At 34.6% G+C, this 11,717-nt stretch overlaps 1 protein-coding gene across 2 annotated transcripts in view; it reads left to right on the top strand.

The window, feature by feature from the left end:
* The window catches only part of unc5da (unc-5 netrin receptor Da), a 357,597-nt gene that overhangs the window by 89,057 nt on the left and 256,823 nt on the right, over positions 1 to 11,717 (top strand).

The raw sequence follows: 11,717 nt of genomic DNA, 5'->3' as shown, positions 1-11,717 counted from the left end.
ATAAAAAACAAAATAATAATCCTTTAATTTTTTCATATGTAAGGATATTTGTGTTGTGTTGTACATCCTGTGTGTCTTAAGCAATGTGTAAGCATTTAGACCAGCATAGGCACCTAACCATTGTGCTCTGCGCTGGACTTTAGAGCAGCTTTCAGTTAGTCAATGGCACGGTCTATTTTAGTTCATCACCTCCTTTTTAGACCGGAACACCCATGAGTTCACTAAGTGGAGCAAATAGATTTGCCATTGAAACAATGAGGTGCACAATGTAAAAAATAGGGTTGTGCTGGTTTGAAAATAGTGACAAATCACGTCAAATATTCTTGTGCCTGATTGCGCTGGGTGTAAAGTAGGGCCCTGTGTATTATTTGGGTATACACTGTAGAAAAATAGAGAGAAATTTACAGTAAATTATTGGCAATTTTGGTTGCCATAAAGACTGTACATTTACAAACACACTGTAAAATAATATTTACAATTTTGCTGTATTTTTTATATTACTATTATAATTATTAATTTACAGTGCGCTTGTACATTTGCAGTCTTACTGGCAACCAAAGTTACCAGTAAGTTACTGTAAATTTTACCGTTTTTTTTTTTTAGCAGTGTATGGTATCACCATTAACTAACTACATTACGTGCCTACTATTAGGATATTGACTGTTTAATAGTGCATATAAATCTTATCATTTATAATCATACTGTATGTAATGCCTAAACTAGAGTACTACCTTAATTAATCATACACAGCAAATTAGGTGTTTGAGATGAAAATCATAGTTAATGTTTTATAAATAGTCAAAATTGTACCTTAAATTAAAGTGACTATAATTTTTATTATGCAAAATACTGTACTATGAGTTAATTTTTCCACATCAAAATTAGTCGAAGCAGGTTGTAATTTGAAATTCTAAATAAATAGAAAATAAATCACCAGCTTTGAAGAAATATTAATTAACATTTTTTTTCTATGTATTGCAGAAGCAGAAAATAAATAAATAGATTTGTAGACTATTTTCAAATGTTGAGAAGAAATATTCTTCTGACTTCACAAACAAATTTCATGCACTTGATAGAGTTTCTTATGTTGTATTGTTTTAACTTGCAACATAAATTGATCATGCGGTTGACCGAACAGTAGGAATGAGTATGAAATGCATCCAGATGCACCACAACCACATCCATATTATGACCTGTAAACTAAACATCCAGAGTAAGTACCTTCCAGGAGGATTTAAAGACAGTATGAATTCCCATCAGCATAGAATCCATCCTAAATTGCATGTGCGATTAGGATTAGCGTGTCTCAGACCATAGCGCATTGACAATAGTATGTCAAAGGTGCTAAGATGATGTATTGCTTCTGTGGAATTTTTAAAATGGGCATCTATGCAAACGGCTGAATTGATTTTATCTTTATTTCTTTGCAATCTATTATATAAGCAGATTCCTTTGGAATGCTCATCTGATGCAATACCCAGACACAATAATCGTCATATATGTATATTTGTTTGTACTTATATAGAACACACTATACTGTAGGAGATTGCTGAAATTGCATGTTTGCCCTCACCACGCTCTCCAATATGAATCCAAAGCACTTTTTGTGAGTCACTCACTGTGTATAATCACGTCTGTGCTAAATGCCTTAAACATAGACGTCCTTCATATTTAAAAGTATATATTTTACATTTCATGCCCACTTGCCAATTTTACAGACAGACAAACACTTATATATAGTCAGTACACATTATGTCATTCAGTGCACTTTAAGTAGCGAGGTATAAGAGATTATTTTTTTTCTTCTTCTTCTTTTTCTTAGGAGATCTGCATTATGAAAGACTCTAGAAATTTTCTGTCACGCTCATATTGATGTGTTTTTTTTTTGTGTGTAAACGTTCAGAGGTTGAAAGTACAGTAGCGATGTCAGGTTTGCTAGCTTCATGTTTTTTGCTGAATGTATAAAGTGTCGCACAAGCTCCTTTCCTTCTCAATGTCTTACAGCAGATGTTGGGTATGTGTATATGTCAATGATTCAATGAGAGAGAGACCTTTGGGACTTGACTTTGCTTTTCATAACCACTGAAACTTGTTGATACTTTGATTACTGTATGTAGTGGCTGTGAATCACATATGTCTACATCTTTGAAGCATACCTGTTTTATTGATGAGAGCGGCATAATTAAATGTTAAGCTGATAATTGCATTTCGGTGAGCAATTAAGGTGATGATTAAAAAAAAAAAAAAAGAAAATCCCAAAATAGGTCACTTAATTTTGGTTTTCTATCTTAAGACAGTCCAAGCCTTGTTTCTTTCCTCTCTGGGGTGAATTGACTAAAAGCATACACCACATTGCATGCGGTATTTCAAAGCTAAGTATTAACTACACACAATCCAGCCTAATAAGTAATTCTGACATTTATGTGGCTATTTTGCATTGTTCGTTCTTTTTTGGGCTGTTCAGTGGAACCATGGTCAGATGATTGTGATTCTAATTAGTTTATTCTGTTCAAGTTGAGTGGATTGTGAGATATACTTGTTTTTCCTACAGTTGTTTTTGTGCATTGCACTTTTTGGCAAATGTATCAGGTCATCTGAATTTTCTTTGCACAGAAATAGTAAGTCATATGCTTTTCCAAATATAGGGATTGTAATAGATGTAGTACACAACTTGTGGCTTTTTCTAGCTGAAAGGGCTCTGAGCTGATCTGACCACATGAGAGGTCAATATCAAGGACATGCATGTATCCACTGAATGAATATACTGATACTGTCAGTATCAGTGACTCATGTAAGCAAGTTAAATAAAAACTTAGAAGTTTTTTTTTCTTTCCCTATCTGCAGATATACAATTCTCAGCATAAAGTATATAAGTACACTCACAAATCTATCTTTTAAATTCATATTTTAATAGGAAGTTATGCAATATTAAATTTTTGTGCATATACATTAGATTTGTCAGTACTGAAGCAAAATCTGGAGCATATCTAATAAAAATAACTTACTATAACGATCCAAAAATGAGTACACTCTAATGTTATAGAAAACATTTAAAAATTTAATATACAAATAAAAAAAAAGGAAAAATCAAGACAAGCATAACAAGAAAACATTTAGTTGTTTAGTTGTAATGATATAGTTAGAATTAGTTAGCCCCAGAAATTGGGGAAAAAATAAACAAGGGGTCTAATAATTCAGGGGGGCTAATAATTCTGACTTTAACTCCTATATATATACATTTATGATTTTGATTTTTTTTTTTCTTTTTTAAATATTTGCCAAATTATTTTTAACAGAGCAATGAAATTTTCACAGTATGTCTGATAATATTTTTTCTTCTGGAGAAAGTCTTATTTGTTTTATTTCGGCTAGAATAAAAGCAGTTATTAATTTTTTAAAACCATTTTTGAGACAAAATTATTAGCCCTTTTAAGCTAATTTTTTTTCGATAATCTACAGAACAAACCATCGTTATACAATAACTTGACTAATTACCCTAACCTGCTTAGTTCACCTTATTAACCTAGTTAAGCCTTTAAATGTCACTTTAAGCTTTAAACAGGTCCAAAGACATGGGCTATAGGTGAATTTGGTAAGCTAAATTAAATTGTCTATAGTGTATGTGTGTGAATAAGAGTGTATGGGTGTTCCCCAGTGATGGGTTGCAGCTGGAAGGGCATCTGCTGCATTAAACATATGCTGGATAAGTTAGCGGTTCATTCGCTGTGGCGACCCCAGATTAATAGACTAAGCCAAAAAGAAAATGAATGAATATGAATATATATTCATATATATATATATATATATATATATATATATATATATATATATATATATATATATATATATATATATATAGCAATATTACACAAGTAGCAGTGTGCTATAGCTGTATATCAGCACTGGTGGGAGGCGTGCGTTGGCACGAGGCCGCAGTCACAAACATGGTTGTCATGTGGATAGTCATGTGTAACACTTTAGTTTAGGTCCATAAAAATATTAATGATGCTGTTATACAAATCAGTGTTTATAATGGCGTCATGACAAGTATGTTTAGGACAGATTTATGTGTGGGTAATGTCAAGATAGACAAAGACAGGTTATGATGATGTATTTGTTTATGTCAAGTTGTGATATAACAAAGACATCTCAAACATCACTTCTGCATTTAAAATGACATAACTGAGCCAATGACATGCCATGACCTTAAGAACACCGCCTTCATGTAGTGTTAACAAAACTTGTTCTGGAAACAATAAAACTATTAAAACAAAAGTATATTTTTGCTTATATGTGTATCAAAGAGAGTTAATAATGTTTAGTTTTATTTTATTGTCATTTTTGTGGATGTCATGTTTCTCCATAAGCTTGTACAGTACATACAGTAAGTCCTCATGCTGTCCTGTCATGTATTGTTAAGTGTAACCACTGCTGCTGAGATTTGCTTTTCATGTCAAGTCTTAAGCCTGTTCATGTTTGTTGACTGTATGTTCATGTCGTAGTCCCATTGATTTGTATTATTTAACTCTCAATAAACTGCATTTTCTTTTACTTCAGTTCAACTAAAGAGGAGCAACTTTTCAAAACCTTGATGATTTTTTTACCCCAGGATTTTTTGATGAATAGAAAGTTCAAAAGAGTAGAATTTCATTGAAATAGGATTCTTTTGTAACTCAAATGCCTTTACTGTGTGTGTTTAAAATAATTAAACGTGTCCTTGTTGAATTAAAGTATTAATTTATTTCAGGAAATTCATCCACCATCCAAATAAGCAATTTCTCTAGAATGAACCAAATGTTTTTCCTATACACAGGGGTGTTTGATTGTTCCTTAATTCAAACTATAACGTTAGATGTACTGTAAAATGTCCACATCCACAACAATGCAGCTACATTTGACTGTCAGTTCAGTTCATCAGTGCTTAATTATGTCATTCATTTACAACAGTGACATTCACATTTAACAACTAAATTAAGTCCCCAAAAATGCAAGAAGTGACAACAACAGTTATACAAATGATATGCAGTGTGTAAAGAACTGACTGTTTTTGAATTGTTGATGAAACATTTAAATGCATACAGTATTATGTCTCTCTTTTATATGCTGTATGGTGCAGGCAATTAGATTGAGGTATGTCTTGACTGAGTAGTGTTGCCAGATCTAACTAGAACATCAAAGAACAAATTCATAATTATCACAAACAAAATGTTTTATTTTAGAATTAAATAAGCCACATAATCAGTTATTGTGTCCTGTGCATGCTTGCTTTATTAACTCCATAAACTGAACTGCTTATGAAGTGATGCCTAGAAGTGGATAATTAATTCAGTTACAACATGAATATATATGAAATCCAATACAGTTTATAATGGGAAAGTGTTATAAAATTACAGCTACTAATGAACATGTTAACAATTACAAAGGAAGCTCCATCTGAATCATTTCTGTAAAAGAAAATTGATCTTTGAAAAATTATTCATTTGCTGCTTTGCCTGCCATTCAAAGTCTGTAAAGCAATTCTACTGCTTTTTATAGGTACTATGAAAGATATTGATATATTTGATAAACCATTTACTGTTTCCAAAGTAACCTCAAGAACAAACAAAAAGACAGCATGACAGATCTGATTACAATTAAAGTCACTATAAACATAATTGGGTTTTGGGCACTGTTATATTACTTTAGTCAATAATATTGTATAGCAAATGTGCAAGATTCCAGAATATTGCATTGGTTATTGGTTGCCATCAATCATCATCATCTTGGTAATGATTGTGACCCTTGGCCACAAAAGCCATAAGTAGGGTCAATTTTTTGGAAGCTTAGGGCTCTATTTTGACGGTCCATGCGCAGAGCGCAAAACGCAGGGCGCAAACGATTTCAGGGCGTGTCAGAACGCATTTTTGCTAATTTAAGGACGGGAAAATCTGCTTTGCGCCGTGGCGCATGGTCTAAAATGGTTAAGTTTATTTTCTTAATGAGTTATAGGTGTGTTTTGAGAATAAACCAATTAGAGTCTCATCTCCCATTCCCTTTAAGAGCCAGCTGCGTCGCGCCATAAGCGCATTCACTATTTACAGGACGTAAAGTAAGTCTAAAAGGAAAATCTGAGCATTTCACTAGCAAACAGTTAACAGTTTTTTTTTTAACAGAAAACTGTTAAACCGAGCATCTACTGCGTGAGAATGAGAGATAAAGGATCAACTTTCACTTTCGCTCTTGGATAGGGAAACCTTTACGCACAGACATCAATTAGTCTATGAATAATTAATTGCGTTTGTTAAGCGCAAATATTTGTTTCAAAACTGCTTCTAAATTCAGTTCTAATTTCTAGCAAACAAATAAATGAACAACAATAACAAAGTGTGTTCAAAAACCTGAGACCAGAACGCCTATGGGCGCACATCTGAGCGCTAATGAATTTGCTATTTAAACAGCGTAGCGCAACGCCTCAGAACGACTCTTGCGCCAAGCTGAAACTACCAAAAGACTATTGCGCCGCGCCTTGCGCCACATTGCGCCGGGTATATGATAGGGCTCTTAGAGTCTATACACCATCTGAAAGACAAATAAATAAGATTTCATTGGTGTAATTTTGGTTTAAAGAGGACAATATTTTGCCAAAATACAAATATTTCACAATTTGGATTCTAAGGGTGCTAAAAAAAAGTTTATATTGAGAAAATACCTCCAATCTTAGTTCAATGCATATATATATATATATATATATATATATATATATATATATATATATATATATATATATATATATATATATATATATATATATATATATATACACAAGAGTGAAGAGTCTGTACAAGTGCTGTTATTGCTGAATATCTCACAGCTATCAGCCAGTCAGATTTGACAACCAGACAGAACTGTTGTGTATACTGTAAGAAATTTACTAAATGTTTTAATGACCTCTACATAATGTCCTTGATGATAGCATAAAATACAAATAGAAAATTTTGATTCATACAATGTATTTTTTATTGGTATTTAAGAGTAGTTTTGTGGTCCAGAGTTACAAATAGGATATTCACTCATCTATACATAACTCATGTGCATTTTTTACAGTAACAAAAAAATAGATGAATATTGAAAAAGATTACAAACTAAAGTGCGGTCATGCTACTGGAGAATTAGAACCATGGCTCGTGTGTGTGCATTTGTGTGTGTGTGTGTGTGGTCTAGAATTCATCCCCATGTGTGTTGCAGGCTGGTCTTTTTTGCAAAACCAGGAGATGTAAATTTGGCTGGGCGCATGGCTGTCAGGAGGAGATGAAAGTGAAAGGGTGGATGGAGAGATGCAAAAGAGAAAGAGAGAGAGGCAGTTCTGTGCCTGTGGGCATGATGAAACATGGATGGTCTGAGGCAGAGGGAGGGATTTAAGGGTCGTCAGGCAGGGCCAGGAAAGATAGTCCGGGTCCAGCTGAAGAGCACAGCTCTGGAGGGAGATTGATGGAAAAGCCTTCTGTCGTCCATTTCATCCCTTGTTTTTTTTCTCATCTTCTCATCAAACAACCCCAAAGGGCATCGCGTTGAGCTTCAGCTGTGTGAAGGTCAGGCATATACCAAGGGTCTAGTACATCTGTGCTGGAGATGCTTGCTCATACGTGCACCCATACACACACACAGCCATATAGAGGTGTGCGTTCACTAGTCCTGCAGCCTAAAGCAGCGCAGCTGAAACCCGCCTGTCAAAACAAAGCTGTCCAGCATCATTCTCTCTAAGGTCATTCTTTTGTGCGTGTGCGCTTCCTTTCTAAATCCAGATTCACTGACACCAAAGTCCATATCAATGATGCATTGTTAATAATTTATCTGATCTGGGCCGATCTTCCCTGTACGCGCAGTATGCAAAGTTACGAACCACCAGGGGGCCCCTTTGATCTCAAAGACGACGTAATGACTGTGCAAGAGATTTAAAGAGTTTTTAATTTAGTTGTTGATTATGGCTTCCAACAGTCTTGAAAATCCTGTCTTCTAATGCTGTGAGTGTCATTGCACTTCTTATATAATCTCCAAATCATTTAAATCATGTAACATTACGTGACTGTCTGACATGCTTGATGCTAAAAAAGAGACACTGTTCCCCATGTGGCTTCTGAGCATGCCATGCAAGGAATAAAACATGGGCCTATATGGGTTACTCGGGCTTTGAGTTTGTGCTTATAGGGACAAGTACACTGGAAAATTTTTTTTAGTTTTGGTGTGTTTACATTTTAAATACTGTTAATTATGTCTTAAAGTTGTTAGATCTTTGTGTATGGCTTTAATCTGGAACCTTTATTATAGTATGTTGATGTACTGCCAACTGAATATTGAGTATAGGAAGGGGCTTTCTTTTGTGCATCATCCAATCATTATAAACTAACAGTAAAAAGGCTGTGGTTAAGAATATTGCTATGCAGTTGCTATGGAACCCACTCCAAAACATGGAAGCAAATCTTCAGATTCTGACTGAAAATTAGCTAAACAAACTTATTTTTTCATTAGATTAGCTTGCACAGATTAACAGTTCATAAGGATAATAATGTGAGCTAGCAAAATAAAGATTGTATGTTTTAATTTATTGCAGACATGACATTGAAATTGATACTAAAACATTGAAAATTAACATTAAAATTGACATTGACACTCAAACAACAAAGGAGAAAGTCACAAAAGAACTCACTCAAATATCCTTACTAAATTATGGTCATTTTAATAATAATTCATATAAAGTTACTTCTGTAAAAAGTAGTAAAAGTCTTTCTCTATTCTGTTGGATGTATTCTGTAGTTTGTGTTTTTCTTGTCTTTTATTACTGACAATTTCAAGTTAAGTTATTTGTTGGCTGTAAGATATTTTGAGATATACACTGTTAACAATTTTTGTGATTTACACAGTATTTAATTTTAATATAAATTGTATTTTACTGTTGGACAGTAATGCAATTTGTTACTGCATTTTGAAATTCCATTGTGAAAATTGCTGGATATTTTACAGTAAATATCAAGAATATAACACGGAAAACATGTCAATATTTATCAATCAATGTAACGATTAATATGGTGAATGAAGTGCTGCCTATTAGTTTGGAAGCTAATCACTGATCATTATAGACTGGTCCTATGTTGTTTCAGCCTCGCTGCAAACTCAGCACCATAGGAGGTAGGGCTTTCTCTTTCTTTAAGTGCTTCGGGTTTTAGAAAAGTGTGTTATAAAAAAAAATATATATTATTATTATTATTATAATTACTGACATTTCTCAGAGTGAGAAGCTCTGACTAGATGTGTGCTTTTACAATTTTGTGGTCAGAAAACATCCTGCAATATCAGCGAATACTTGCTTCACAAACATGAGTCATATATCAACATAAAGTTTGAAATCTGTACTTTTAAATGAACCAACTACCCTTGAAAACAATCATTTTTTGGTTTTGTAATCTGGATGAAATGAATTTGAGGTTTAGTAATCCTGTCAAACACACATCACATGACTGCAACTACTCAAACGCCCACAAACTTGTAAAAAAAAAAAAAAAGAGTTGTTGTCATTTCTGGAGGAGTATGTCTCCCATGAGCTTAGATGACTGCATCCATACATATCTGCAATGACTTAAATAACTTAATAATAAAGTCATCTGAAATGGCAAAGGAAGTATTCTTGCAGGACTCCCAGAGTTCAATAAGATTATTTGTATTCATCTTTAATGCCTTCTTCTTCATCTTACCCCAGACATGCTCAATAATGTTCATATCTGGTGACTGGGCTGGCCAGTCCTAAAGCACCTTGACCATCTTTGCTTTCAATATTTTTGATGCAGAGGCTGAAATATGAGAAGGAGCGCTATACTGCTGAAGATTTTGTCCTCTCCTGTGGTTTGAAAAGTAATGGGCAAAACAAATGTCTTAATACCTCAGGCTGTTGACGTTGCCATCCTTTCTCCAGAACTCTTGCATGCACCCATACTGAATGTAACCCCAAACCATGGTTTTTCCTTCACCATACTTGACAGATTTCTGTGAGATTCTTGGGTCCATGAAGGTTCCAATTAGCCTTCTGCGGTATTTGTGATGATTGGGATGCAGTTCAACAGATGATTCATCAGAAAATTCTACCTTCTGCCATTTTTGATAAATTGTGCTTTTGTAATTGGTTTGCAGTAAGTTACTGTACATTCTAAAGGAAATTATTTATCGAGTATTTATTAACACACTAAAAGGCGTCCCCTCAAAAAGTTTTGTTAAGGGCTCAACATGTTTATTACCGGCTCTGTGTCTTAACAGCTGGCTCGTCCATCACACTTCCTGTCGGCATCACCGACCATGTTACTGTGTATAAAAATATTTGTGACAGCATTTAATATATCAGAAGTGAACTGATTTCTGCATCCGTCTTTCCCTTACAGCCAGTGGATGAATTTAACGAGCTGTCAGATGCTGGTTCTTTGAGGTCCTCGTTAATGCTGTCACGTAGAATCTCTTCTTGACTGTTGCCTGCCATGACTAATTGACTTATTCCACAGGCCTAAGCGATGCTGAAAGCGATGCTCATATTTCATCCCGTCCATTCTGTATGTGTTGTTTCAGTAGGTTGGTGAAGTGTCAGTTAGCGATTTGAGCCGATAAGAGCCAGCGATGGCCCTCGGGGCCCCTGCGGCCGCTAGGTAAGGGCATCCTTCAACTGTGAACGTGAGCTTGGATGCTGTTGATGTTTATATCTGCATCCTGTCTCACTTTTCTATCTTTGCGATCTGTCTTCCTCTCCTCTTACCCCACGCGTTCACTGGTGGTGTTCTCCTACAGATTGAGAGCTCTTGTTTTCTCTTTATCTTTGGGCTGAGTTCATTATCTTTTATCAAGATTAAAGGCCTCCGCTCTTTATCTTTCCATCTCTACCCACACACTCCCTCTCTCTCTCTCTCTCTCTCTCTCTCTCTCACACACACACACACACACTCAGGTTTGCATTGGAAAGTACTGAGTTTGCTCCTGTAGTCACTGCATCAATCTGAGTTTTAAGACTTTGCCAATAATGCGAAGGCATAAGCGCTGTGTGTGTGTTTGTTTGAGTGTCATTTCGACAGTATTGTATGTGTCATGTTCAGGATGCTACAGGATACAGTTGTCTTATATTAAAGTGAGATATTGATAAGATAATACATGATTTTAAGGGCCTGTTTACATTTGGTTACTTCATGTATTTTCACTAAATTGATAGCTATCTGATGTGTTACATTTACATTTGCCCATATAGGTTTGTCTCTGCTAAATGAATATGATTCTGTTTTTCAAATCCTGCTCTAAATGCAAATTTAACAAAGTTACATTGACTACAGAGGCAGATAAGTGCATTTTATTTATTTTTATTTTTGCAGAAACATGAGCTTATACCCATGAGACACATGTCATAAGACATTACTATTAGGTTAGATTAAGGTCATGACATCAGGAGCCAGAGTCTAAGAATAATATTATTTTGACGTCCAATACCGATGTCAAATGACATTGATACTTGGTTGATTTTAGGCTGTGTTGGAAAGTGACCAAAATCCAACTTTGAGCCAACATCTTAAACCATCGTTATATTGATGTAAAAAAACTGACATTTATTTGTCAGGTATGGCAACTAAAATACAATGTCTGATAGTCATATTGGTAACATCTACAAATATCAAGCTGTAAAATCATTAGACGTTGATATTTGGTAGATTTTTGGTTGG

This window comes from Danio rerio, chromosome 21, assembly GCF_052040795.2.
Source record: "Danio rerio strain M-AB ecotype USA chromosome 21, GRCz13ab, whole genome shotgun sequence".
NCBI classification, from domain to species: Eukaryota; Metazoa; Chordata; class Actinopteri; order Cypriniformes; family Danionidae; genus Danio; species Danio rerio.
This window is presented reverse-complemented; position numbering and strand designations above follow the sequence as displayed.